This window comes from Podarcis pityusensis (genome assembly GCF_964106645.2).
Source record: "Podarcis pityusensis genome assembly, chromosome: 4".
Classification (NCBI taxonomy): domain Eukaryota; kingdom Metazoa; phylum Chordata; class Lepidosauria; order Squamata; family Lacertidae; genus Podarcis; species Podarcis pityusensis.
Genome location: NC_138027.1, coordinates 47,654,411 through 47,682,228, shown reverse-complemented (window position 1 = coordinate 47,682,228; position 27,818 = coordinate 47,654,411). Strand labels below are relative to the sequence as shown.

General features: G+C 41.0%; 1 long non-coding RNA gene across 9 annotated transcripts in view; it reads right to left on the bottom strand.

The window, feature by feature from the left end:
- LOC308476619 overlaps nucleotides 1-27,160 on the bottom strand; it is a 235,273-nt gene extending 208,113 nt beyond the window's left edge. Inside the window, exons 1-3 of one of the 9 annotated variants that reach the window (XR_013985997.1) lie at nucleotides 27,146-27,160; nucleotides 25,758-25,821; nucleotides 19,756-19,912 (exon numbers count right to left, since the gene is read on the bottom strand). This is a non-coding gene — a long non-coding RNA (uncharacterized lncRNA). Of the gene's footprint in view, nucleotides 1-750; nucleotides 772-3,224; nucleotides 3,298-5,965; nucleotides 6,241-19,755; nucleotides 19,916-25,757; nucleotides 25,978-26,028; nucleotides 26,168-27,145 lie in introns of those variants that run through there. The other 8 variants (XR_013985998.1, XR_013986004.1, XR_013985999.1 and 5 more) reach the window with 8 other exon arrangements.
- Between the last annotated feature and the right edge of the window lie 658 nt (nucleotides 27,161-27,818).

The window sequence follows — 27,818 nt, the reverse complement described above, 5'->3', positions numbered from 1 at the left end:
CCATGAGGGTGCTTTCTGGGATCCTCTCAAGTGTGGAAGGCATTGCAAGTGCCCACGTTTTCCACCTCTCCTTAATATGCATTAGCACTAAACAGAGAATGTGCATCGCGAAGAAATATGCATTAAAGCCAGCATTGGCTTCAGAAAATCCCGCATTGCTTGAAATACAATCGGATGTTATTTTGTGGCAGTATTAAGATTATATTTCTAATAAACACCACAAACAGTTTTAATAGCTGGAATGGTTTTTCTCTTACATAAGCAGAAGTAACGTAAACCAGCTGAGCCTGGGATCATAATGGAGGCCTGGAGTGTCTGAATTTGGCTTTAAACTATTCACTGCATATTGTTGGTCACTGATGACACCATATGGAACCTGATTCAGCCTTATGCTAAGTTACAGTGCACTCCTAACTATGTGTACTTAGAAGTTAGCCCTACTGGATTCAATGGGGCTTATTCCTGGGTAAATGGGCTTAGAATGGCAGCCTAAGAGTCTGAATACCTTCACTGTATCAGTAGCTAGAGCCAGCTGGGAGAGCTTCTTTCTAATAAGCTTTTAAAAATAATATTGGCTGGCTTGCAGTTCATATATATTTAGCAGAGTAAAAATAACTTAGAAGCTGGAGTTTAACCTACCACCCATCATCTGTCTCATACAGATATCCCTAGCATTGCTTTAAAAACAGAGTAACGTTAAATACACAGGAGTCCCACTGGCAAAGAGAGAGAAAATGTTCCTTTACTTACAGTTACTTCAAATTCACAAGCATGGCTTTGGATTCCCAGTTAACATAATGAGAGGAGGTTTTCATGGCTGCCTCATGCAGCAGAAGAGGGAAGACAGAAGAGCAAGCAGGAGGAAGGGGCAGAGCTTAGGTGCTTACTGGGAAACCCCAATGTGTATTTCTCCTCACTGTATCTGCAAGTTTCAACCCAGCCTTCTACTGACTGAAGCCACACAAGGTTTGTATACCAACACTTTCTACCACCGTGCTAAATTGTGTATAGAACAGGATAAGAAGTCATAGCCCTGTTAATGCAAACACTGCAAAAAGCTACAGATTTAGTGTGCAGTGTTGCCGTTATGCTTGATTATATATCCACTGTGTTGCCCACAATAGCCAGTTAATAACTGAACAGTTCAAAGGGTCTTATTTAAACATACCCTGTTTTCCACCCATAATGGATCCACAATGCAGTGAATAATCATGACATTTATTTAAAAATACAACATTGATTTTTATATTTGCCTGGTATTATTTAAATGCTTAGTTGATTGATAAAGCCAGGAATTAAAATGTACCTTGGGTAACCAGGTACTGAAATGCTAAGCTCTGTCCCACTCCCCACTGTACAATTCCCACACAGAGAGACACATGTGCGCAAATAAATTATGGGGGTGGGAAAGTGCCGCTGGCAATGGACACTCATGCACCAAGCTCTAGCTGGAGCTGGGAAGGGAGGAAGCAGCAAATACAATATTTGTACTCATCGTTGACTGGTGTTGGGAAGAAGTAAGAAAAAAAGGAAGGAAAACAGCATAAGAACTATGGCAGAGAGTAAAAACAGCTGAAAGCTAAAACAGATTAAAACAATTGGAAAAACCTGAAGGGTGGTGAAATGACATGCCAAGTGAGCCTATCTGGGGCTGATATTCATAGAATCATAGAATCATAGAATCATAGAGTTGGAAAAGACCACAAGGGCCATCGAGTCCAACCCCCTGCCAAGCAGGAAACACCATCAGAGCACTCCTGACATATGGTTGTCAAGCCTCTGCTTAAAGACCTCCAAAGAAGGAGACTCCACCACACTCCTTGGCAGCAAATTCCACTGTCGAACAGCTCTTACTGTCAGGAAGTTCTTCCTAATGTTTAGGTGGAATCTTCTTTCTTGTAGTTTGGATCCATTGCTCTGTGTCCGCTTCTCTGGAGCAGCAGAAAACAACCTTTCTCCCTCCTCTATGTGACATCCTTTTATATATTTGAACATGGCTATCATATCACCCCTTAACCTCCTCTTCTCCAGGCTAAACATGCCCAGCTCCCTTAGCCGTTCCTCATAAGGCATCGTTTCCAGGCCTTTGACCATTTTGGTTGCCCTCCTCTGGACACGTTCCAGTTTGTCAGTGTCCTTCTTGAACTGTGGTGCCCAGAACTGGACACAGTACTCCAGGTGAGGTCTGACCAGAGCAGAATACAGTGGCACTATTACTTCCCTTGATCTAGATGCTATACTCCTATTGATGAGGCCCAGAATTGCATTGGCTTTTTTAGCTGCCGCGTCACACTGTTGGCTCATGTCAAGTTTGTGGTCAACCAAGACTCCTAGATCCTTTTCACATGTACTGCTCTCAAGCCAGGTGTCACCCATCTTGTATTTGTGCCTCTCATTTTTTTTGCCCAAGTGCAATACTTTACATTTCTCCCTGTTAAAATTCATCTTGTTTGTTTTGGCCCAGTTCTCTAATCTGTCAAGGTCGTTTTGAAGTGTGATCCTGTCCTCTGGGGTGTTAGCCACCCCTCCCAGTTTGGTGTTGTCAGGGAACGGCCATCGGAGCTGGAAGCAGAGGGAAGGCTCCAAAGGGATGGCGGAGAGGGTCCCAGTAGGGAGAGAGGGAGCCCGTCTGCTGGGGAAGGAAATCAGCGTAACACCAGTAGAGAAGGGGGGCAGATGGGGGAATCGGAGAGGAGGCTCCAAGACTCCTCACCGGAGACCAGCGGAGAGAGTACGGGTACTCCACTGCCCACACCCTCCCTGCGCAGAAGACTTCCGCGCAGGGAGAGTAGGAGGAGACTTGGCGTCAAGGAACTTTTGTGCTGGAAGAAGTTTAAGAAACGCCCACTGACGGATTCTGCCAGCGACTGAGACAGTCACGATGCTGGAGGCTGTTCAGTCAGAAAGGGTTTAACCAGGTAACCTAGCCAGGTGTGGCAGCAACTTACGCACGAGCAACCCCTAAACCCATTACAGGTGTCATCTGCAAATTTGATCAGGATGCTCTTGAGTCCATCATCCAAGTCGTTGATAAAGATGTTGAATAAGACCGGGCCCAAGACAGAACCCTGTGGCACCCCACTAGTCACCCTTCTCCAGGATGAAGAGGAACCATTGATGAGCACCCTTTGGGTTCGGTCAGTCAGCCAGTTACAAATCCACTGAGTCGTAGCATAGTCAAGACCGCATTTTACCAGCTTCTTTACAAGAATATCATGGGGCACCTTGTCAAATGCCTTGCTGAAATCAAGGTAGGCTACATCCACTGCGTTCCCTTCATCTACCAGGCTTGTAATTCTGTCAAAAAACGAGATCAGGTTAGTCTGACATGACTTATTTTTCAGAAATCCATGCTGACTATTGGTGATCACAGCATTCCTTTCTAGGTGCTCACAGACTGTCTGCTTAATGATCTGCTCCAGAATCTTCCCTGGTATTGATGTCAGACTGACTGGGCGGTAATTATTTGGGTCCTCTCTTTTCCCCTTTTTGAAAATAGGGACAACATTTGCCCTCCTCCAGTCTGCCGGGACTTTGCCTGTTCTCCAGGAATTCTCAAAGATGACTGCCAGTGGTTCTGAGATCACATCTGCCAGTTCTTTTAATACTCTTGGATGCAGTTCATCTGGCCCTGGAGACTTGAATACATCTAAACTAGCCAAGTATTCTTGTACTATCTCCTTAGTTATTCTGGGCTGTGTTTCCTCTGCTGAATCATTTGCTCCAAATTCTTCAGGTCGGGCATTGTTTTCTTTATCAGAGAAGACTGAGGCAAAGAAGGCATTGAGGAGTTCAGCCCTTTCTGTGTCCCCTGTTTGCATTTCACCACAGCTGGGGTGCTACCAATGAAAAGATCCTTTCTCCCTTAGCCACCCACAACACTTCATTTGGTGGGGACACTCTTAGAATGACTTCCCAAGATATCAAAGACTACATAGTTGGTTTTGGAAAGAAGTGGTCCTAAAGGTACCCTGGTCCCAAGGCATGAAGTACCTTTAAGGCCAAAACCAGCAAATTGAATTGGACCCGGACTCTTACTGGGAGTCAGTGAAGCTGGTGACACACTGGTGTGATGTCCTCACATCACCCAGTCCCATAGTCATATTTTGAGCTAGCTGAAGTTTTCAGACACTTTTCAAAGGCAGCACCATGTAGGACATTTTGTCGTAGCTCAAACAGAAGGCTACGAGGGCATGAGTAACTGAAGCAGGACTATGCCTGTCCAGGGGAAATGACATCCCAGCAAAAACTGGCAAAAGGCGTTCAAGGTCATGGAGGCCACTTGTGTCTCCAGTGACAAAAGTGGGTCAATGAGCACCCTCCTGACTACAAGCATGAACTTTCAGGGGAGCAATCTCCTTTAGAAGAGGCTGAACAAACAACTTAGCTAGGCAGAAAACCCACCAGCTAACAATCCATCTATCTTGTCTGGACTGAGCTTCAGTTTATTGGCTATAATCCAGTCATTACCTCATCCAACCTATTGCATAATTTAAAACATAATTATGTAAAGCTACATGTGAAAACTGCAGGCAGCCTTGAATGTATTTCCTAAACATATGCCAAAGCCTCTTAAACTCTTTTTTAAAAAAATACCCTCCTCCATCCCAGCCAGGAGAAATAGCCGCAAAGCCTCCAAAGTTCCATTTCCTTTTTATTCCAGCTATCATATTCAAATGAAACCAAATCAAAGTTAGTCTCACCAGAATTCCCACTGGTGCTTCAATTTTACTGCATCTTTAATTGCATGATGGAATCAAAATGCATGATATCGGTTCAGTATAAGAATTTGTCCAACTCATAATGCTTGGCTGTATTACTAAACTGACCTTTTCTCTCAACAATTCTTCTTCAGATTGAAATTATCAACTCATCTTACATTGTCAGCATTTAGTTACCCTAGATGAAAGCAGTCAACAGTGAAGAACGTCTGAGCGTGTGCCTAGAAAACAGCTGTCTGTGCGCAGGCCAAGCCCTCAGAACCAGCTGCTTCATAGAGGTGTTCTCAGAAGTTCTTTAACATTAACCTGTTAACTGTTGTTGAAACTCCCACCAATTGCTCAGAAAGTACAGCTCTCTTTGGATGTTCCCTCCACATATATAGCTAATATGCAAGGCAGCACGACAGCTCTGCCTGGCTCTGTTCTCCACATCACTTACCCTTACCATGTATTGCATGCAACACTAGCACAGAGTTCCCAATAGTACGCATATTTTGACCTTACAGAGCTGCACTCAAAATGTGGATATCTAGAGGTGGGGGAGAAGGTATGAGCAGTGTCAGGGGTAGGGTCAAAATAACATGACCCTGCTCCTTGTCAACTTGATAAGCCCTAAGTGTGGGTGGCAATATCTAAAGACAGGTTAGGTTAACATTTTAAATGTGTATGGGGACTGGCCTGACTGTAACACAACCTACTGATATTCAGCTAGTCAGGCTTCAAAGGGTGACCTTTGCCACCATTACCAGAATTTATGGAAAGGTTGGGGGGGGTTGCCCCTCCAGCAGACACCATACACCCCTCCCAACTACCAAAACCAACACAATGACTCCTGCAAATGTCCCCACAAAACACTCCATCACACAGTTTTTTCCTATCTCTTTTCAAAGGACATTACCAAATGCATCTATGTACTGGCTCAATCGGAAAACTTTCGAAAGTCATATGAAATCACCCCAGTATCAGATTTGTGCCATTCCAACTTTGTCCTGATCAGGAAGGAAATGGTTACCAATGAGGGAGCCTGGGACGTGGACAGGGGCAGCCATAATCCCTGAAGCCTGAGACCACATACTCAGCAGCCTCTTGCATGGGAGATAATTGCTGGCATCCTGGCCCTGAGTGCCAGACAGGTAGCCATTCCAGAGACAATAGTAAACCCAACCTCAATTGTTTAGGATCTTGATCAAGACAAAGGGGTGTGATTAACTGGACCGGGAGAAAAGGAACATGTACATACTCACCTTTTGTTTTACTTAATGGGTGTGAGGTGGAGGTCAAGGGAGGGATGAGGACAAACCTGATGCTCAGGTTTCTTCCAGAAGACCCCTCCCAGATTATGACATAACATTGATGTATATATGATGTATGTATGATGCTTCACTAAGGGTGTTGTGGGTAAAAAGGGAAAGTTATATAAAAAAGGAGCTATCCTTTGTTCTGGGCTCCTTTCTGCTTCTTCCATGTGATAGTTGGAAGTCCTGTTGCAACAGTTCCTTGAATAAAGATCATAACCACCCTACAATTGAATCAGAAAGAATGCTAAATAAAGAGTGGACATTGCATAACCTCCACACAAGCTTTGTGCAAGCAAATCAGACCCAATTTCTCAATAGCCAGGTCATTCTGGATTTCCTGCAAGTGGTAATAATGGGAGCACACAGCAACATCAGTATGTATTTACCAATATTTCACAGAGAGGTTATCTATGACCAATTATGGCTGATCTGTTCACAAAGCAGAAGCCTTTATATATGTGATTAATTTAAAAGTTTTACAGTAAAATAGTCAATATGTTTTGTATGGGATGCAATGTAACCCCATCATCTCCAATATTTTACAGCCAGAACTGAAATGCAGACATTTTTTTAAAATTCTGGCCTCCTTAAGCTACTTTCCAAAGTAGCCAAAAGAAGATAGTAAGGAATGCCTTTGACCATTCTTCCTACTGAAATTAGTTTTTCTGATGGCATATTATTATGATAGGTCATATTATTAAACCATTTAGTAAGCAGAGCAGTAATATCTAACAGGTTGTTAAAGTAGCCTCTGAAAAGATGACAGCTGAAAATGCATAATAGATTTATCATAGTCTAATCACTTGCCGTATTTATTTTGCAGCTTTCACAAGCTGATATTTTGTTATAAATTGTTAGCTAATTAATATAGCAGAACATAAAACTGTTGCAGGGTCAAGCTACTCACATTACACTGTTTGATTGCAGCCCTACATATTTACTGGCCAAACAACAACAGCAAATATTTTCATTGACGTTTGAATATGAGCTTATGTATTTATTGACTGACAAATCTATAGCCACACAAAATTCCTCACACATTAGTTACAATGAAGAGTACCCATCCACTTATTAAAGCGCAAAACTAAAATATTTAACTTTTGTGTTAGATAATGAGCAAGTTAATTGTATTTCTCACGAATATAAAATGTGTAATTACTGCTAATCTGCCTCATTTAAAGTAAATTTTAATTATATAAAATTATCACAGTGGAGATAAACTGGCATTAGCAGAAACTTAGCATAGTCAATAACAAACAAAATTTAAAATGAATAAATTAGCTAACAAAGTCATTCACACTGAAACCTGTGCAAACAAATGCAAAAAGAAGGTGCCTCTCTAAGTACTGAGACCTGGTTCACAATGAATACTTTACCAGCACATAGGAATCAGTGCTGGACTACACCATTGCACCCTCTCTTTCTCTGCATCTCAATCTTGCGCATGAATTTCCTATCTCCTCTACTCAGGTTTTACTGTTACATGAAAGTCACTTGTCCATGTTAAAATTAAGTTAGGGCCTCGCCTGCAGCACACACTGAAAGCAGTATCATACCACTTTCGATGTCCATGCTCCCCCCCCCCCAACCAATAAATTCAAACTAGAAATAGTTGCAGGTCCAATCTAGACTATATCAGGAGTGCCACTTTTTTAAAATGGCAAATGCAGCTATGGGTAGGATAGAAAGAGCACTAAGGATGAATGCTGTGCCTCATGGGGAAAATGGCACCTCTGTGGTCCTGATCCAACCCCCTCCACACCATGCGGCTTTAAATATTATAAAATGACACACAAAAGAGACCCAGTCACAAATTTCTTGATATCTCCTCTAGTTGTCCCTTGCTCTTAACCTTTTAACATAAAAATTACTCTAATATAAACTTCAGGCATTTGGAGGCAGATTAGATTATGAATCAATGTAGTGTTTCCATTGTTCTTTGCAGCAGTGCTCCCATACATTTAACACTTTTGCCCCTTTCATTCTGTGTACAATCCTATAAATCCAAGCTGAGGGGCCTGGAGTCTGACAACTTCTGGAGGGCCACCAGTTCCCCACCTCTGCCACAAACCAAGAGTGAACTCATTTTCTTAGCATGAATTCTTCTGTTGCCAAACCAGCACCACCCACCCACTAGGAAGGACCATCAGGAGGCTTGGAGGAACACCAGGGTTTGCAGAAGCACATCAACAAAAGCCTATGGGAATTATTTAAAAACAACACCACCAAATTGAGACTGAGCATGCTCAGTGGGCAGAGAATGCTGAGAAGTTTTGTTGTTGTTGGGTTTTTTTGCGGGGGGTGGGGGAGAGGACAAAATATCACAGGGGGAGGGGAGGCATAATATGGAATTTCCTGGACAAGGGCATGACCTGGATCTAGAACAGGGGCATTCCATACTGCAACATTTTGTTGCAGGTGTCACCTGTGAAATCCTGGTAATGCTGTCCTTGTAACCATCAACAGAGGTGTCATGTGATTGTATTTTCAGTTCCATTAACAGAGTAGCCCAGAGTTAAAGCTGAAATCCTAACCACTCTTGCTAAGAAATAGACCCTACTGAACTCAGTAGGGCCCAATTCTGAGAAAACATGTATTGATTCAAATACGGTGGTACCTCGGGTTACATACGCTTCAGGTTACATACACTTCAGGTTACAGACTCTGCTAACCCAGAAATAGTGCTTCAGTTTAAGAACTTTGCTTCAGGATAAGAACAGAAATCGTGCTCCGGCGGCGCAGCGGCAGCAGGAGGCCCCATTAGCTAAAGTGGTGCTTCAGGTTAAAAACAGTTTCAGGTTAAGAACGAATGAATTAAGTACTTAACCTGAGGTACCACTGTATTTCTGCACTGCCTTTCATATGCAATATACAAATTAATGTACAAAAACCAGAAAGTACAGAGAATTACAGTTTGGAATAGCATGGCCATGGCTAGGACAATGGCAAATAACATGGACTGGGCTATAAATTACATTTTAAAAAAGCAGGAGAGGGGCATTTAAGGAACTCTTGATATTGAAATCAATGGATCTGAAAGGTGTTTAGCTTTGGCTAGACTGTGCCTGCCTTTTCAAGTGCAAGGGGCCACCGATATATACACCACATCCACAGCTCTCCAACATTTCACTCACCTCTGTAACATCAGTAATTCCTCTGCAAGTGAAAATGTAAGTGTTCAAAAACCAAATAGCTTTGTGAGCCCCTTGAAATGTAGAGATGCAAGTATGCAGCTGTGACATATTGAACTATACAAGAGACATACCAATCCAGGACACTGCTATTTTCTTCAGGGTCACCCTTTTCCCCTTATTTGCAGACATCACACAAATTCTCAAGTAAGAAACCTGACAGCTCTGTCATCGGACTTTACAAAGCAGCTGATAAAACCTGACAGGGACAAGAATTATACAATGGTTTGGCTGTGTTTTTAAGAAAAGGCTCAGATGTTTTGCATGCAGCTCTAATGGAAAACGTTGAAGGTTTTCCCATCTACTTGCCATAATTTTGTTCATGCTCCGATACTGCTCTGCCCTCTGCTGGCCAGTATGTGGACTTGCAAAAAAGTAAAGAATCTGCAAAAAGCAGTGAATTTATTGATATCGAGGAGCAGTCTTAAAAATTAGTATCCCAAATGACTAGCTGAAAAATGGTAGACCTTAAACAGTACTGTAAGACCTGGTTTTAAAACTATGTTAAAATTCTTACAGGTCAAATAAAGCTTAAGTGTGTATGTTTATAGATCATCTTTATATGTAAAAAAGACCGCAATCTACTTGGATTTTACATACATGATTGCAGCTTTAGGCAAATTTTATGTGGGTGAGTGTAGCTTTATGCGGACTGCCAACCAAATAGAAATGGGGTAGGAAACCCTTGCTTACTGGGCTCTACTTTTAACCAAGCCATGCTGCAGAAACATTTACACTACTTCACTAGTCATGGAGCTCAAAACCTGCTCATTATTGTGTTGTACGCCCTTGCCTTTCATTATTTAAACTTGCCCTGACTTTGGGTCTTAGCTCTGCGCACAGTGGAAGTTTCTGCCGCTGAATTTGAAGTGCCAGTAATACAACTGAATGCTACTGTCTACTTTCTCCAACCTAGCAATGTGTGATGCTAAATTAAAGGTATTGGACTGCATGAGACAATGCTGTCACTGGAGACATTTCATTTCAGGCACTCTCCCCCACCTCTTGCTCTGTCTGTAAACAGCATGACAACTCTGTGCCGTATCAGCTGTAATTAAATATCATGTTCATTTCCTCAAAAGGGCCCCAGATGTTAGGAACTGATGAGAAGGAATTAAATTATTCAAAAAGCGATAATCTATACTGTATAGCAGGGGTCAGCAATTTTTTTCAGCAGCGGGCCGGTCTACTGTCCCTCAGACCTTGGGGGGGGGCAGATTATATTTTGAAGGGGGAAAGTGAACGAATTCCTATTCCCAGCAAATAACCCAGAGATGCATTTTAAATAAAAGCACACATTCTACTCATGTAAAAACACCAAGCAGGCCCCACAAATAACCCAGGGATGCATTTTAAATAACAGGACACATTCTCCTCATGTAAAAACAGGCTGATTCCTGGACCGTCTGCGGGCCAGATTTAGAAGGCGATTGGGCCAGATCTGGCCCCTGGGCCTTAGTTTGCCTACTGTATGCCATATAGGAAGAAAAATAAGCTTAGTAGCAAAACAAACAGAAATGACAACTTCAGAATATGCCACTTCTGCTCCTTGCTCTTGACCAACAAAAAATCAGCAGTGATCTAACCAAATGACCAGAGATGCAACTTCTTATTTCAAGACTGATAATTTACTGCCCCCAGTCTTAAGAACACAGAAAGCTGTGTTACACCAGGTTGGACCATTCATCCACCTAGCTTGGTCAGCAGTATTCCCTATGATGACTGGTAGTGGCTCTCCAGGTTTTCAAGACAATCTTACCTGGAGATGCCAAGGTTTGAACCTGGGGCCTTCTACATGCAGAGAGTGATGGGCTATGCCACCAAGCCACAGCCTCTTCTTTCGCTTGTGTGTATATTCCTTCTGCTATCTTTCCCCAGAAAGAGTGATAGGGAATGAAGTTATAGGCAGCTTCAACAGCAGGGCTGAAGAGAAGTAAAAGCCATGTGTGGTTGGAAGAAGCTTCTTAGAAGCTCTCCTTCACAAGTCATTCTAAGCAGGTGCTCTTACAAGTGGCACAGGAGAAAAGACCATGGATGCTATTTCTCTTGACAATGTGGGAGTTACAGAATGAGTGGGACGCCCCACTTCCAAATACCACAGGACTGGCTTAGCCTCCACCTCCCCTTTGTTTTTGTTTTTGTTTTTTACTTTAGAGCTTTCCCCATGATAACCCACACTTTAAAGCTGAATTGGAGCAAATGACAATCTGTGGAAAACCCGAATTGCACAGAGCTTCGAAGTGCAGATAGGGACGTGGGTGGCGCTGTGGGTCAAACCAGAGCGCCTAGGGCTTGCGATCAGAAGGTCAGTGGTTCGAATCCCCGCGATGGGGTGAGCTCCCGTAAATGGCATTTCTGTGCGCTGCTCTGGTTCGCCAGAAGCGGCTTAGTCATGCTGGCCACATGACCCGGAAGCTGTACACCGGCTCCCTCGGCCAATAAAGGGAGATGAGCGCCGCAACCCCAGAGTTGGCCACAACTGGACCTAATGGTCAGGGGTCCCTTTACCTTTACCTTTAAAGTGCAGACCTGTGTATGGAAAAAGCGGGGCAAACCGTAAGTGTGGATAAACCTGGAGTGAAGTCATATTGAGCACTAAGAAGTTCCAAAAGTGACCTTTTCTTCTCTCCTTGCATCTCTGCCAATATATGGATGACGAGATCATTTTGAATGATTAAATAAGAATGCACTTGGATTTCCTGATGTAGCCCACAATACAGTTGAGAAGTACAGGGGAATCTGAGAAGTATTACCATTGCTTGGAAAGCATGACACCACACATGATGTTGAGCTGAGAAGGGGAAAGAGTGGGTGAATCACGGGAGGCAATGTTTCTACACTGTTTGCAAGGAAGGCATCTGTTCATTGTTCCGAGTGATGACTGACTATATTGATATGAATCTTTTTGAACCTAAGTGAAGTGCGCCTCTTAAAAATCTATCTAGAAAGAAAAACACCACCTTGTGCCTCAGATATTAAAACTCTAGGAAATGCTGTACTATTATGTTCCCTTATTAGACTGGCTCTTGTACATTATTGTCATGTATGCCTCAGCTAGAGTTCATGTTTTAAATAGTGCCATTCCACAAGCAGCCTATGACAATGTGCTTGGATGTGTTGAAAGAACAGAAGATTTCCATACAACATTACTGAGCGCACATCCATCCACATTTATGTCACACCTGGTTTCCGTCATAGCCTAGGTGACAAGCATAGCAATGAAAGGTTTGATACAACTGGGAGTTTCATAGCCTATAGAATGACCAATATTTCACACCTAGGTTGCAGGAAAACTATTATAAAATGGATATTGACAGAGACGGATTGTCGACGCTGTAATATAATCTCATGGCTTTGATGATCTCAAACCTCTTGAGCATCATTTCACAGTTTATGGTACAGTATCATCACAATCCCTCAGAAGAATTACAGCTTTCTAACTAATCTCTCCCTATCGGTTACATGATATGGAAGCCATGAAGCTCAAATACAAAGAGGCTATAGTATGAATGATTGCACTCAGGTCTCTTCCCCCCACCCAACAATATTTGTAAGTCTGGGAGTGATAAATGGCACATGAGTTATAAACGAGCAACAAGGTCAGAGCAACTGAAAGCAGGGAGTTCAAAGAAGTGCCACCATTTTAGAGAGTTCAAGAAGAGGCCACAGACTGACATTGTTCAATTATTCTTGAGGGGGAGGCACAAAATAATAAAAGACAGCAAGCTGATGAACAATAATGGCTTGTCACTGATAAACACTGCACAAGTTAGGACCACTTCACTTATGATGATATTTTTCCTGCAAAGGTAAAATAAAGGAAAACACCCCCACATTTGTACATCATCATCATGAGTGATTATTGCACAGATCAGCTTTACCCCACATAAACTGGTTTGGGACCTCCTCCAGCTCAGAGTATACACACAATCAACACATGTGGGTGCACAGAAGACTTTCCCTCCCTACCCCACTGTCTATTCTTACAAAGGAAAGCATATATGTGAAGAGGCCTTTAGAATTACTTTGATGAACAGAACCATGATAACTGTCATGTTTAATGACTTTGGGGCAGAAAAATGAATGTTTTTCTTAACAACATGCTTTTTGTTATTCTCTGTTTTCATTTGCTTGATTTGCACACCACACCAAGCCAAAATATGAGTTAGCACAACTGTGCAAGCTCCAGGAAAGGAGATAACAACAATTTTGCTCTCCCTCCAGTTCTGTGTGTTGCTTACCATGCCATCCAAACCTGGGATCCTGGTTTAACTCTCATGGACAAACTGTGAGCCATAAACCATAGGAAAACTCATATTACATAAACCATAGTTACAGCCAGTTAGGATGGATCAAAAAGCCTCCCTAAAGAGTCGACACAATTGAAACACAAAGTAATTTATAATAATACAATTCACACTGAAGAGGAGTAGTAGTAATAATAATAATAATAATAATAATAATTTCATTTTCTATACCCCACCCATCTGGCTGGATTTCCCCATCCACTCTGGGTGGCTTACAGAATATATAAAACATAATATAATCTAAAACTCAATATAATCCACACCTGCTAAAATTCCAGAGCTAATGTTAATATCAATAGTTATCAATGCCTAAATCTAACACAGAGTGAGCCATGCTTAAGCCCATCAAAATTGATTCAGGCCAATGAGTAGAAAGGTGAGTGCAAAAGCCCTATACACATATTATGCACACATTAAATGAGTTCTTTTGTAGCAGAGGTTTCTTGATCAAGTGTTGCATGAATGTATTTTTTAATATAAGCCCTTGATAAAGGCAAGCATGCCAAAATGCATTGGGCATATTTACCAAAAAAAAAAAAAAAAAAAAAAAATGGTAATGGGGATGACATGATGACATAGAGATGGCAGGCTCCACTCTCTGCCTGTGTGTTTTCTTCAGAACATTTGTAAAGAGTTCTCTGATGGACAACTGAGCACATGTTGGGATGGAGCCTGTTGAGATCATGTTGTACCACCAGTCTGTGCACATTCCTTAAATATATAGGAAACTGTATACATAGAGCTAAATCTCACCGAATTTTAAACCATTCAGTTCTCATAAATTTAACATAAACTTTTAGGACAATCTACACTTTTAGCAGCATATGCAAATTTTGAAAGCTTCTGCTCCTCCACTGAAAGATGGGTGAAGGGACAATTAGCACAGGTCAAGATACAGGCATGGGCACCCACAGGAATTTTTCCTGGGAGACAGAGAGCCAAATAAATATTTGAATTATGTCAACAAATATACATAACTAGCATGAGAGATGGACCATAAAGAAGGTTGATCGCCGAAGAATTGATGCTTTTGAATTATGGTGCTGGAGGAGACTCTTGAGAGTCCCATGGACTGCAAGAAGATCAAACCTACCCATTCTTAAGGAAATCAGCCCTGAGTGCTCACTAGAAGGACAGATCCTGAACCTGAGGCTCCAATACTTTGGCCACCTCATGAGAAGAGAAGACTCCCTGCTGCTGTACAAGAATACTTATCGCTACTCCCTACTTATCGCTACTCCCTACAGCAGCAAGGATACTTATCGCAAAGCACTGGAAGACACAAGATCTACCTACCAAGGAAGAATGGCAGATGAAGCTGATGGATTACATGGAACTGGCGGAAATGACTGGCAGAATCCGAGACCAGGGAGAAGAGTTGGTGGAAGAAGATTGGAAAAAATTTAAAGTATATTTACAGAAACATTGTAAAATTAATGAATGTTAGAAGGATGCTGGAAAGAAGTTATACGACTTTAGTTGAGATGTTATAAAGAATTAAGTATGAATAGACCGACAATGGGTAAAGGTTAAACTTAAGGTTAAATTGCATTAAGATAAATTATGGAACTAAATTTGAGAAAGAGGGAAAGGATTTGCTGGAACAATCAATTGAACTAGAATACAAAAAAGGAGGTGTGAGGAAGTCGAGGAAATAAGCAAATGAAAGATAAGGATATGAAAATACGGGGTTTTTCTTTTTTGTTCTTTTTTCTTCTTTTTTTCCTGCTATTTTTTTAAAATAATAATAATAATAATAATAATAATAAATTTTATTTATATCCCGCCCTCCCCAGCCGAAGCCGGGCTCAGGGTGGCTAACAACAATCAAATAATCAAACAATCAAATAATCAAACATTCTAAAAATATTTAATTATAAAAATTAATTAAAATCAAATTAATGGCAACCGTTAAGCAAAATTCTGTGCAGGTTGCCAGAGGATGGAATCAGGCTGGGCCCTGACCAAAGGCCTGGTGGAACAACTCTGTCTTGCAGGCCCTGCGGAAAGATGTCAGGTCCTGCAGGGCCCTAGTCTCTTGTGACAGAGTGTTCCACCAGATTGGAGCCGCAGCCGAGAAAGCCCTGGCTCTAGTTGAGGCCAGCCTAACCTCTCTGAGGCCTGGGACCTCCAGGATGTTTTTATTTGCAGACCGTAGGTTCCTCTGTGGGGCATACCAGGAGAGGCGGTCCCGTAGGTACGAGGGTCCTAGGCCGTATAAAGGTGTTTTTTCCCCCTTTTTTTCTTTTTTCTTTTTTTTAATGTTATGATGTATTGTTGATGTTTTGTATTATTGTATTTCCTTATGTTTTTGAGGTTTTGTAATTGTTTATTGCTTGTATTTCTTCTTTTTCTCTTTTCTTTTTTTTTTTTTTTTGGTAATATTTAAACTCTAATAAATATCTTATAAAAAAAAAGAGAGAGAGAGAAGAGAAGGCTCCCTGGAAAAGACCCTGATGTTGGGAAAGATTGAGGGCACAAGGAGAAGGAGATGTCAGAGGACGAGATGGTTGGACAGTGTTCTCGAAGCTACCAACATGAGTTTGACCAAACTGCGGGAGGCAGTGGAAGACAGGAGTGCTTGGCGTACTCTGGTCCATGGGGTCACGAAGAGTCGGACACGACTAAACGACTAAACAACAACAACAGAGAACTGCTGTAGCATTTGGTGTTGATCTGGTATTTGTGACAGATTGACAATGACGCCTGGGTAGATCAGGCCTCAGAATAGCTAGTATTATAAGTTTCCACCTCCCTTATTTTTCAATGGATAGTCTGGTTCCTCAACCACAGATAGACCTGCTGCCCTAATTATGCCCTTCAGTTCTTTCCCTGGCTTCCTCCATCATGTAGTAGTACTACAATCAGCTTTACATCCATACACTGCATCTCCTGATCCAAAAACGGGATGTGGGGGGGACCCAGGATAAACAGCACTGGACAACCTGCCATACTCTAGTTCTCTGCTCCCTGTTTCAAAATGGGTACGACAATACTAGGTTACTTTGAAGGACTGGTGTGACCCATGCACAGCCCTCCTCCTTGTGATGCAGATATAATACAGGCATACCTCATTTTATTGTGCTTCAGTTTATTGTGCTTCACAGACATTGCTCCTTACCAAGGACATGAGTACAGCTGCAGGCAACCCGGCCACTTCCAGGGGAAGGAAGGAAGCCACACACACACACACACACACACACACACACACGTGGAGCTAACTAGAGCTGCAACTTGGTTTTTCCCTTCCTGCCTCTGCAGCCATGGGTCACTAGCTTTATAGGCTACAATATGGTGTAAACATAACTTTTATATGCACTGGAAAACCGAAAAGATTGTGTGACTCGCTTTATTGTGATATTTTCTTCATTGTCGGTGGTCTGGAACCAAACCCACAATATCTCCTAGGTATGCCTGATGGTGGAATTTATCTGTATTGGCAATAGCAGGGGAACTTTTACAAACTCAGGGCAGAGGAATCACTCTCTTTTTGTGCTATGAAACAAGACTCCAGTTTAAAAAGATCACAAACTCCCATTTTTGCTGCTCATTTCCATTTTAGGGTACCTTTTGGCCAATCACAGCTACAATAAAACCTTGGATACATGAATTGTTTTCTCTGAAGCAGCAATCACTCTTCTACCACAGAAAATCAGTATAAAAGCCTTAAAAATGAACCAAGACGTTTTATAGGTAATGGATGTTTCACTTTGGCCTGCTCTGTCTCTGATGGACTAGATCTGCTTTCCTAAGTGTCAGTCATTGCTATGACTTCATACATTGAGTGGGGGGAAAAAAGTCGGGAACAGGCTAGTCTGTAGCAAAACAAATGACCTGAATAGTGCCTGCACATTTTGCCTCACATCTCAGGTTTGACTAGAAAAAAATCAAGGGAATCCATGTGCAGGTGGAGATATGTGATTAACCCTTTCCCCACCTATTTTTCCTCTTGTCACCTGCAGATGCTTTTCACGGAGACAAGATCCTCAGGTTTGTGCATGCTGCATGAGGTTGCAAAAGGTGACTGGGAGGTTATTGCAGAGAGGAAAGGAAGGAAGAGTAAAGCAGCAATTATCAAGCCAGATATTGTCTAACTATTCTGACAGGTAGTAGCTCCATGAAATATCAAACAGAGGTCTTCATATCAGCCGCTACCTGATCGTTTTAACAGGAGACGCTAGAGATTGAACCAGGAATCTTCGGCATGCAAAGCTTGTGGTCTACCATTAGGCTACAGTTCCTTCTCTCTTCGAGTTAAAGGTTTGGCTAGAGTTAACCGGGAATTCTTCTCATTACTGTTCACTGTCTTCCGAAGAAGCTGAGAGCATGCTGAATTTCTCAAATGAAAGCCTTTGAACTTTACATAGCACTAAAAGATCATTTTAAAACTATTTCTCATTTCAGAAGAATAAATCTCACTTATTCCTGCCTGAGATGACTGCCACTTGCAAACCTTGTACCACTAACATTTATCCTCCTAACAGTAACATTATAAAATAAGATGTATATTAGCAGTTGGCTCAGTTCTGGAGCACAGAAGCAGCTATTCCACTGAACCGTAACTCACATTATGATGAGCCCTTCTAACATTTTGAAGGGCCTGTGTCATGATTCCAGGTGTATTTTTAAAATGCCCAAATTTTAAAATTACATTTCCAGAATACTCCATCCAGTTTAAGGAATACAGCTTACAGGTCACAAGACTGGGTGGACTTATTTTGCTCTACCAAAATTCCCATTCTGCTGCAGCACAGCACTCCAAATTATGCTGTGAAGATCCAGGAAAGCTTGAAGCTTCAGTAAAGCTCCCTGCGTGCCAATTTCACACAAAAAACAAAGGGGTGGTGTTCCTGGCCTATTAAACTGTATATGGGGCCACTTGATTCAATGCACTCAGGCTATCTGTTAGGAATGGAGTAGAATTTTGTCTGGTTCACATTTTTAGCAAACTGACCTAGAGTGATATCCAGTTAAGTCATACTTACACTTCTTGAATTGCGTGGCACAATTTTTTAATTTAATTTTTATTTTTAGGGGAGACATTTGTATCATTTTGTACCAAAACTGCAGAAGCTGACATAAACCACACCTGATTTGAACACATCTGAAACTGACACTAGAAATACACTGATTCACCCATCCCTAAGTGTATGTATGTCCATGTGTATTTATAGGTGTGTATACTTACACATACACACATGAACTCTCTTAGCACATAGAAACTAGGGATCAAGGAGAAGGGCCTACATTTCTGCCTAATATATTGCACATAAACACATGCATATGCCTAAAGATTGGCCTCCTGTTTTCCTTCAAAGGTGTCACCAACAATTCAGATCACATCCTGTCCCATAACATAAATAACTTTAAAACTGCCAATGGTGAGATTAAAGCAAAACAACATTGAAATATTTACTCAGTGAAGTAGACACTCTTTGAAGATCTATGTTTTACACACAACCATTAAAAGTTGTACCCATATTTGTGTCTCGTATTTACCTCCCTCGCTCTACAGTTCATACCGAAGCTACTAATGCATATTGTTGCACTCATGCTTATATGAAAGTCTACTTATGAGGACAGAGTTGTAGGAAAGGCACCAGATTCCATAATAAAAATGGGCACTATCAACTAAGTACAACTTCTGCAAAACATCTACACATTTAAATGGTGTTCACAATCAGGTTACAAATGAAAAGTAGTTTGGTTTCAAACTACTTAAGAATTTATTCAGTGTAATTCAGATAATAAACTGACCAGCTCCTGGACAGAAACTGAAACTATCCCACCTTTTCACTTCTCTAATTTGTTAGGCAATATGTTCTATATAAAGCATAAGCATCAATATTATCTGCTCAAACAGAAATTGGAAAATAGGCAATAAGCACCAGACAAGAAGAGTTAAATGCTTAATAAAGGACAGATATACATATAATTTGAAAAAACAAACCTTATGCTCTCCTATTTAATAGTATATTGTCACCTTCCCCAATTGTTTATTGCCACTTAAACAAAAAGAAAGTGCAATACTTTCACTGAAGAGATAATTTAAATTATCTCAACAATTACACATATTCACAAGATACAGTACAGGCAGTGACCGGGCTATATTTTAAGGTACCTCAGATTAGAAAGTTTTTTGTGTAGCCGGCTGAATTCTCTTTATAAAACCTTTTAAACTACACTTAAAGAGCACATATTACAATTCCACTTGAAAATTCCCTCAGAGAACTCTTACCTGTGAGCAGCAGCTGATTTAAACAACAATGTGAGAGCCTCTTCCCATTTCCCTTTTTAGGACAAATTTATTCCCCTTTCAGTTCAGTACCTCTATGTTCTCTGCTGACCTAATTTTGTCTGTGATAAATGCCAGAGTTCGACTGGAGTCACTTGAGCTGCTGCAAGAGAAGAATGGAAGTCAAAAATGAATGCACTCAACATTCCTCCTTGACAGATTGCTTGTCAAGAGGCTAAAAGCCTTGGAAAGCTATAGGTGAGGTAAAGCATTATAATAGCCATCCTTTAGATTAAATTGAATTCCAGTTTTCAACTAATTACTCCAGACTCCAATAATGAAGTTAAAGCTCATTGAAACTGAAAGGTTCAGCATTTTACTCAGGTCCCATGCATGCGGTATCAGACAGTAGCCTTTTAAGTCACTAGGAAAAGATCCATGGAAGCAACAAAACCAATCAAGCATCAGACTCGGTCTTGGGTCAGACCCTACTTAAGTGGCCCTGGTCAACAATCTGTGTCTGGAAGATGTAGAATAGGAGCATGACCTTGATAATTCTTCTGAATCTCTCAGTAGCCTTTGATACAACTGATTGTCTGATTTTTACAGGATGGTTGGTAGTGGAGGACATCACTTTGTGACTGGATTCATGTGGTATGGATACTACTCAGCCACACAGGAATCAACTTGTAGAATATAACAAGAATTCAGTCTTTTCCCCAGAAAAAGACTGCATGACTATGTATTTATTATTTTCATTTATTTATTCCATCTTTCACCTATCGTAGAAATCAAGAAGGCATCAGGTGATTTCCCATCCAGCCATTGACAAGACCCAGCACTTCTTAGCTTCAGCAAAGATACTGTGCCATGTAACCTCAGATGATGTCCTAGTACACAAAGATGATGTCATCTGTATGCTGGTGGCATTCAGCTTTGTTTTGCTTTGTAATGTGACTGTGGTATAGTGCCAATTCCTGAGTGTCAGTAGTCAGAGGAGCTCAGTCTACACTCGAGTAGGACCCTGGTAGAGACACATGCCCGACTGGCATGTTCTCTCTCTCCTGGTCAATCCTTTGGGAGCTTCAAAAGCTTTCTTCAGCCTGAACATCACCGCGACCGATGCCAACAGACATTGGCACACTTAGGGATCCGCAGAGTTTGTGCATCATGCATAACAGACCTCAGCAACTCAGCATTTTGACTAATCTACTTTATTTACATATGAACACACATGGAGCACTGCAACATGGCTCCCTCTCTCTCTAGCATCAGACGGCATAGAGAAAAGGGACAAAGGACAACAGTCCCACTTCACGGAACACAGTAACACAAACATCCTGTCTTCATCACTTCCCACTCTGTGGAGTCAAAACATATACCATCATGTGAAAGACAATAATCCCATGACTGCAATCACAGAACAGGAATTCTAACAAGTATCTACACACAGTTATGGGTGCAGTATGAAGAATACATCGAAGCTGAATCCTGACATGGCAAACTGTTGGCAAAAATATATTACTTGGTGTGAAGGGATATCTGTTCGTTACACGGTCACAATCCCTTTCATCAAAGGATGAAAAGAAACTTACTTAGCATAAAAGACCCTTTACATAGGGAAGAATGCAAATGCAGAATAATGAAATAAGTCCAATCAAGAGTAGTCCCATCCACCAACTATGTGCAGCCCTCAGAAATGGGGCTTTCATGGTTACAAAGGTCCCCCACTCTTTCCCTAGAGTGCAAGTGCACAGGTTGGTAGAAAATGGCTTGGTTCTATATCCATGTTTTAGGCGGCAATGAATGCAACATTTCTCAAAATAATAAAAATCACCAAATTATAAACTGACAAAGAAAAGACTGCATATGCAGCAAAATATTTCCATATCAAACTTGATAAAATCCCACACACTCTTAAAGGCAAATTTGTGGAGACTTTAAAATGTCAATATTTAACAAGACATATGAAACTTCACCTCCACTTTCATAAGTGCTCATTTCTAAAGAAAATCAATATTTAAATGTATTACAGAGCAATAAAACATTGGCAGTGAGACTGCAAACAGTTATTAAAATGGGCATATCCATTAAACTGTGGGTAGAGTCATGTAATAAAGATATTTTTGAATTAAAGTATGTTGCAGTAAATCATTTCCTTCTTTTAAGTTGTAGAAGCTAGATTAATGCTTATCTGTTTAATGCTTACCTAGCTCTTACAGTGCTTTGGAGTTTCAAAAGCTCCAAACATACCAGTGAAATTAGAAAATCTTTGAGCAATGGGTAAAATTTACCTAAGTTTTTTACACTCTAAGAATAAAGACTCTAGGAATTTGTTAACATGATTGCATACCACACACTGCACCAGAACCCCCAATGCAGTGACATGATTCTGTAATTTTCATGCTAAATGCCAATTTATATTAAAAGAAAACAGAACTGAAATAACTTCCTACATTTTTCTGGCAACAAAAATCTTCCTAATACATGGGAAATATGGGAAAGATACTTTACAATGCTAATTGCAGGAATATACAACAGGTATTTTTTTTAAAAAAGACTTAAAAAGGATTTTAAAGGAGTAAGGTAAAGGTAAAAGGAACCCCTGACCATTAGGTCCAGTTGTGACTGACTCTGGGGTTGCGGCGCTCATCTCGCTTTATTGGCCGAGGAAGCCGGTGTACAGCTTCCAGGTCATGTGGCCAGTATGACTAAGCCGCTTCTGGCGAACCAGAGCAGTGTATGGAAATGCCGTTTATCTTCCCACCGGAGCGGTACCTAATTATCTATTTGCACTTTGATGTACTTTTGAACTGCTAGGTTGGAAGGAGCAGGGACCGAGCAACGGGAGCTCACCCTGTTGTGGGGATTCGAACCGCCAACCTTCTGATCGGCAAGTCCTAGGCTCTGTGGTTTAACCCACAGCACCACCCACGTCCCCTTTAAAGGAGTAGTGAACTTAATTTGTGCACCACTGCAATAAGACTCCCTCCCTCCACCTCTTCTTGGAGGTGGGGGGGAGACATGAATCTCAACTTGCTATCTTTGTGGCCAGGCAGCATCCAGCACCCTTGAGTAAGTGTTGTGGGCTCATGGGTACTGATACCTGTGTCAGATTATGTCCACCTATCTGCCTGCCTCCTGACCTAGCCCCACCCAGTTTCTACCTTGAGCAGTGCAATGACCAATAGTGATGTTAAACACCACTGGATAGCTCAGCTGGTTAGAGCATGATGCCGATAATACCAAGGTCACAGGTTCAATCCCCATATGAGACAACTGCATATTCCTGCATTGCAGGGTGCTGGACTAGATGGTCCTAAGGGTCCCTTCCAACTCTGAAATGATACCTGTTTTACAGCCAACCATTGAAGATTACAGGACTGCTGCTGTCCAGCACAGGCAAATTGGGATGCAGACACTGGTGGACCTGACAGATGGCATTTGGGGGGGGGGGGAGTCCTCAATTCTGGAGCTAGCCAGCTTTCTGGAGCTAGCTTTGACACTTCTCATGATGTAGGCATGAGACACTGCTCTAATGGCTTTGTGCTGTGAAGCGGTCTATAAGTTTAACAATTATGACGACTTCGTCTACTACTGCAGGAACTGGCATTCTGAGGTGGTTCTCATTCCAAGATACAGGAAAATAAAACTGTAGTGAAAAAGTCTAAGTTTTGTTTTCTAAGTAAACTGGGTCAGTTTGCACATTAAAATATCCATAAGTAAGTAAAATAATCAAGCAGGAAAGACCACATAAATTGACCCCTCCCACATGTTTAGGTTATTTAAATACCTCCCCAGCTGTATGGGGGTGACACAGAAGAGGGGCAACTCCTAACTTACTTAGAAATGTTTAAGGAGCCAATAACAAGTATGTGAACATTTAATAGCAACTTCATAATTAATAGCCTTAAATAATTTACACCCTGAAGCCTGATTTTTTGATGATTTAGGATTGTTGTACTAGATATCATAATATATATTTTTTACAAACTGGCATAAGAAACCCTGTAGGTCAACCCATGCTTTGACTCCTCACTTCTGTAACTGTGCATCTGATCCTTTATATACTCTTGCCAACAGTATTCACAATTATAACTTGTTTTTTACAGAAATATGCACATCACTTAAATTTGATTTGGGGATTTGTCCATATGCAGACTGGGCATTGGTTGCAGCCAATGTAAATAATTATTAAAACAAACACACCCAGAACATTTTGAACAAATGACATAATTGGTAGCTGAATAAAAAGCTGAATTGGTAGCTGAATTTTGACACAATTTCTTTCATATAAAAAGACCCTCCAAAACTAATTTAACTAATATTACTATTTTCAGCTATACATACAATATGTATTATAGGATTTTATCAACATACTGACTAAGCATTTAACCTATCTTATAATGAAAATTTAAATTTATGGTTACAATTAGAACTTTAAGCATAGTAATGATAAAGAATAAATGAACAAACAAACCTGATGTCTGAGAGAGCTCTTTGGGGAAAACCACATGCACACACATCGAAGGACATGGAGCAATATTCTATTAAGCCCTAGCAGTCTGAGACAGCACCTCAAACTAATACACTGCAAAGCACTGCCATGTGGTAATGCTTAAAACATATTGACAGTCTTCTAAAGCTTTTTGCCTTCTCCTGTATATATCACACCATTGATTTCCCTCCCTCTTTTACTGAACAGGCATCGCTTTATAAATGATGGGCATGCGATACCGTGGGAGAGTGAACATATTTCTGCTGAAGTTCAGATGTCAATGGCCCATAGGAAAAGTGGGTCAGGTGTTGGTTGTGTATTGTTTTCTGCTGTTTTACAAGTTAGCCCCTTCTCCTGGTTTTTTTTTTTTTTGGTGGGGGGGATAGAATTAAGTTTATGATGGTGAGTTGATGGATCTCACAGGTGCAGCACTTTGCAAACTGCTCATTTCACCCTGTAAGCAAAGTCAAAAGAAGGAAATGCCTTCCTACGTGTGCTTCATAAGTTACAGGGGGGCAGCGAACACAATTAAGCTTATTGGATGCTCATACAGCTTACTGGCCAGTCACTCCTGGGTAGCCTAGCTGTGGATGAGGATGAAATGGTCCCTTTGGCATCTTGCACAGCCTCTCTTCATTGTAACATACTAAGTGCTCCCAATGCATCCAGCTTAGTTAAGCAGCAAAATGTGGCCTAGAGGAACATTGATCTAGATTTCACAAGAACAGAAATATATCACCTTTATATGTACTGTGGAGAGTAGGCTGGTGACTAGGAGCGGCTGCCGGGACTATATAACACCGGTCCTAAAGGATTTTCACTGGCTCCCCGTACATTTCCAAGCACAATTCAAAGTGTTGGTGCTGAACTTTAAAGCCCTAAACGGCCTCGGTCCAGTATACCTGAAGGAGCGTCTCCACCCCCATCGTACTGCACAGACACTGAGGTCCAGTGCCGAGGGCCTTCTGGCAGTTCCCTTGCTGCGAGAAGCAAAGTTACAGGGAACCAGGCAGAGGGCCTTCTCGGTAGTAGAACACTTTCCCTTCAGATGTCAAAGACATCTGAAGGCAGCCCTGAATCGGGAAGTTTTAAATGTTTGATATTTTACTTTTTTATATATGTTGTAAGCTGAGTGTCTGGGGAAACCCAGCCAGATGGGTGGGGTATTATTATTATTATTATTATTATTATTATTAACAATAACAACAGTGGAGAAATCCTAATTTTTGAAGTTGTCTTAGCTTTTTCCACTTTACTTTCTCTGCCTATTCTTCTGGTGCAGATTTTTCCATTGTTTCATACAAGTCTGTTTTCATGAGCTCATTTTCCATTCTAAATTTCCATTCTAAATTTTGCACAGCAAGCTCTAGGGCTTTCACAGGTTTTATATATACTGCCATTATTTTTCTCTTTCTCGTCAGACTGGGCCTGTAACCCTATTGTTGTGGAGGGTGGGGGTAATATTAATAAAACCAACCCTCCAGACTGGGAATATCCCCTCACTCACCCAGTTTAAGATATTCCAACGTTCTTCAGCAGAGTTTCTTTTCTTTCAGCAAAGTAAGCGGCTCCTGTTATGTCAAAGAAAATTGTAACACAAAAACATAGTGTCTGAGAGAAACTACAACAACATGAGACAAGAATGACAGTTGGTCTCTCTAACTGAACTTAACTGAACAACCGAAGGAAGGGGCCAATTCCAGAGCACAACACAAAAACCCTGCCCACCAGATGACAGACATTCTACTAATCAAATTAGGCCCCAGTGTTTTCCTTACAGATAAATCCTAATTTTTGAAGTTGTCTTAGTGGCCACTGGATGTCACTCTTGTTCCACAGTCCAAATTTTTTTGAAGTTTTCTCCCCCACCATAGTGAGGTAAATAGACACAGTCACTCCCCAATCTTAGCAGTTCCAAATTCAGAAGCTGACATACTTGGTAGATAGCAACCATTAAGATAAATGAGATGAGATCCAAATGAATGTATGAGGATAGTCTATCCACAGTTAACATGGTTTGATTAAAGTTCATTCAAATGTACATCTCCACCCATGAAGGCACATGGGTTAACTTATTTATGAACTCATAGAATCATAGAATTGTAGAGTTTGAATGGACCCCAAGGGTCATCTAGTCCAACCCCCTGCAATGCAGGAATCTCAGCTAAAGCATCCAGTGGTGGTGGATTGTCCTCAACACAGCACAACCCCCAGGTTTTAAATGACTGACTCTCCTTCTTGTAAAGCAAGATCTGAACAGATCTCAAAAATTGTCTAAACTGGGGAAGGGCAAGCAAGAATTTTTCATGCCTTATTATATTTTACAATTATTATTGTATAAATAAATGTCCTCTTGGTGGTTTTATTTTAAAACAGACTGTTCTAAAACACTTGGAACGGTTTAAAAAACACTAATAAAAGAGAAACCATCTTGGCTGTGAGTTCTGGAAGAGCTTCTCCCTGCCTTGCAGGCCTTTGTCCACCTGGCCTAGGAAGGCTGGGCCCTGACTATAAAAGTTGAGGCTGCTAAACAGACACTTGACCTGGGATATTGCTGGGGGGTGGTGTTGTTGGGGGGTAAGTGGCTTGTTGCTGTTTTTGGCATTTTTGTATGCTTATTTTGTATGTTTATTATCATGTATGTGGAAAATGTTCAGTTTGGTTGTGTGCTTTATTTTTTATTTTAATTTTATACAAATAAAATGATGTATGTATGTATGTATGTATAAAGGCTTCAGCCTATAACTTTGAAGTGATAATCCAGTCCAGGCTTAATTTTCAAATGCCTTGAAGAAAAAATAGATTTTACTTTTGTTTTCCTTTGATGGCAAGGAAAACAATAAAAGTTGAACATCATCCAGGACAGTCATCAAACTTTTCAAATGTAGGACTCACCTTTAGCTGCATCCTGCAACTTGGGATCCACTTTTCCTTTTTTATAACCGTATGTCGATCCTTCTTCCATTTCTCCTCTTTCCCCCTTATCTTCCACTTCCTTCTTTCGAAATGCTTAAAAGGTGGAGATATTGCTGGTGCAATCCAACTTCAACTGGGTTCCAGCTCACTTGTTGGGAGACCAGCCCGACACTGATCAGCCCAGAATTGAAAGACTAATTGTAAATGCTCTGCTTCTCGTTTAGCCTCCCATTTAAAAGGGATATAGAGCAGTCTCCTACCATGTCATTTTTAGCTGGTGAGGCTCATCATAATTTGATTATCTAGACTTCTTAAGTGCATTTGCTCATTTTGGGGAGTAAATTGTTTCTTAGGATATGACTTCTGAAAATGTCTCCTCAGTTTTTGAAGCATGGGCTCTCTTTTAGATTGGAGAGTAACATCAAATCAATACTGCCACACAAAGGGCTAATTCAATTTTATTATCAACTCTCTAATGTTGTGGTCTCTGGGGGGCATCACAGTATAGGAAGGAATTAGCTGTGCTTATTTCAAAGAAAATAGTAAAATAAAACTATATATATATATATATATATAATTATTTGTGTTGCTCGTATGTATGTTTAGGGTAAACGTTTCTGGAAAATGTTTTAATTGTTGCCAGCTGAGAATT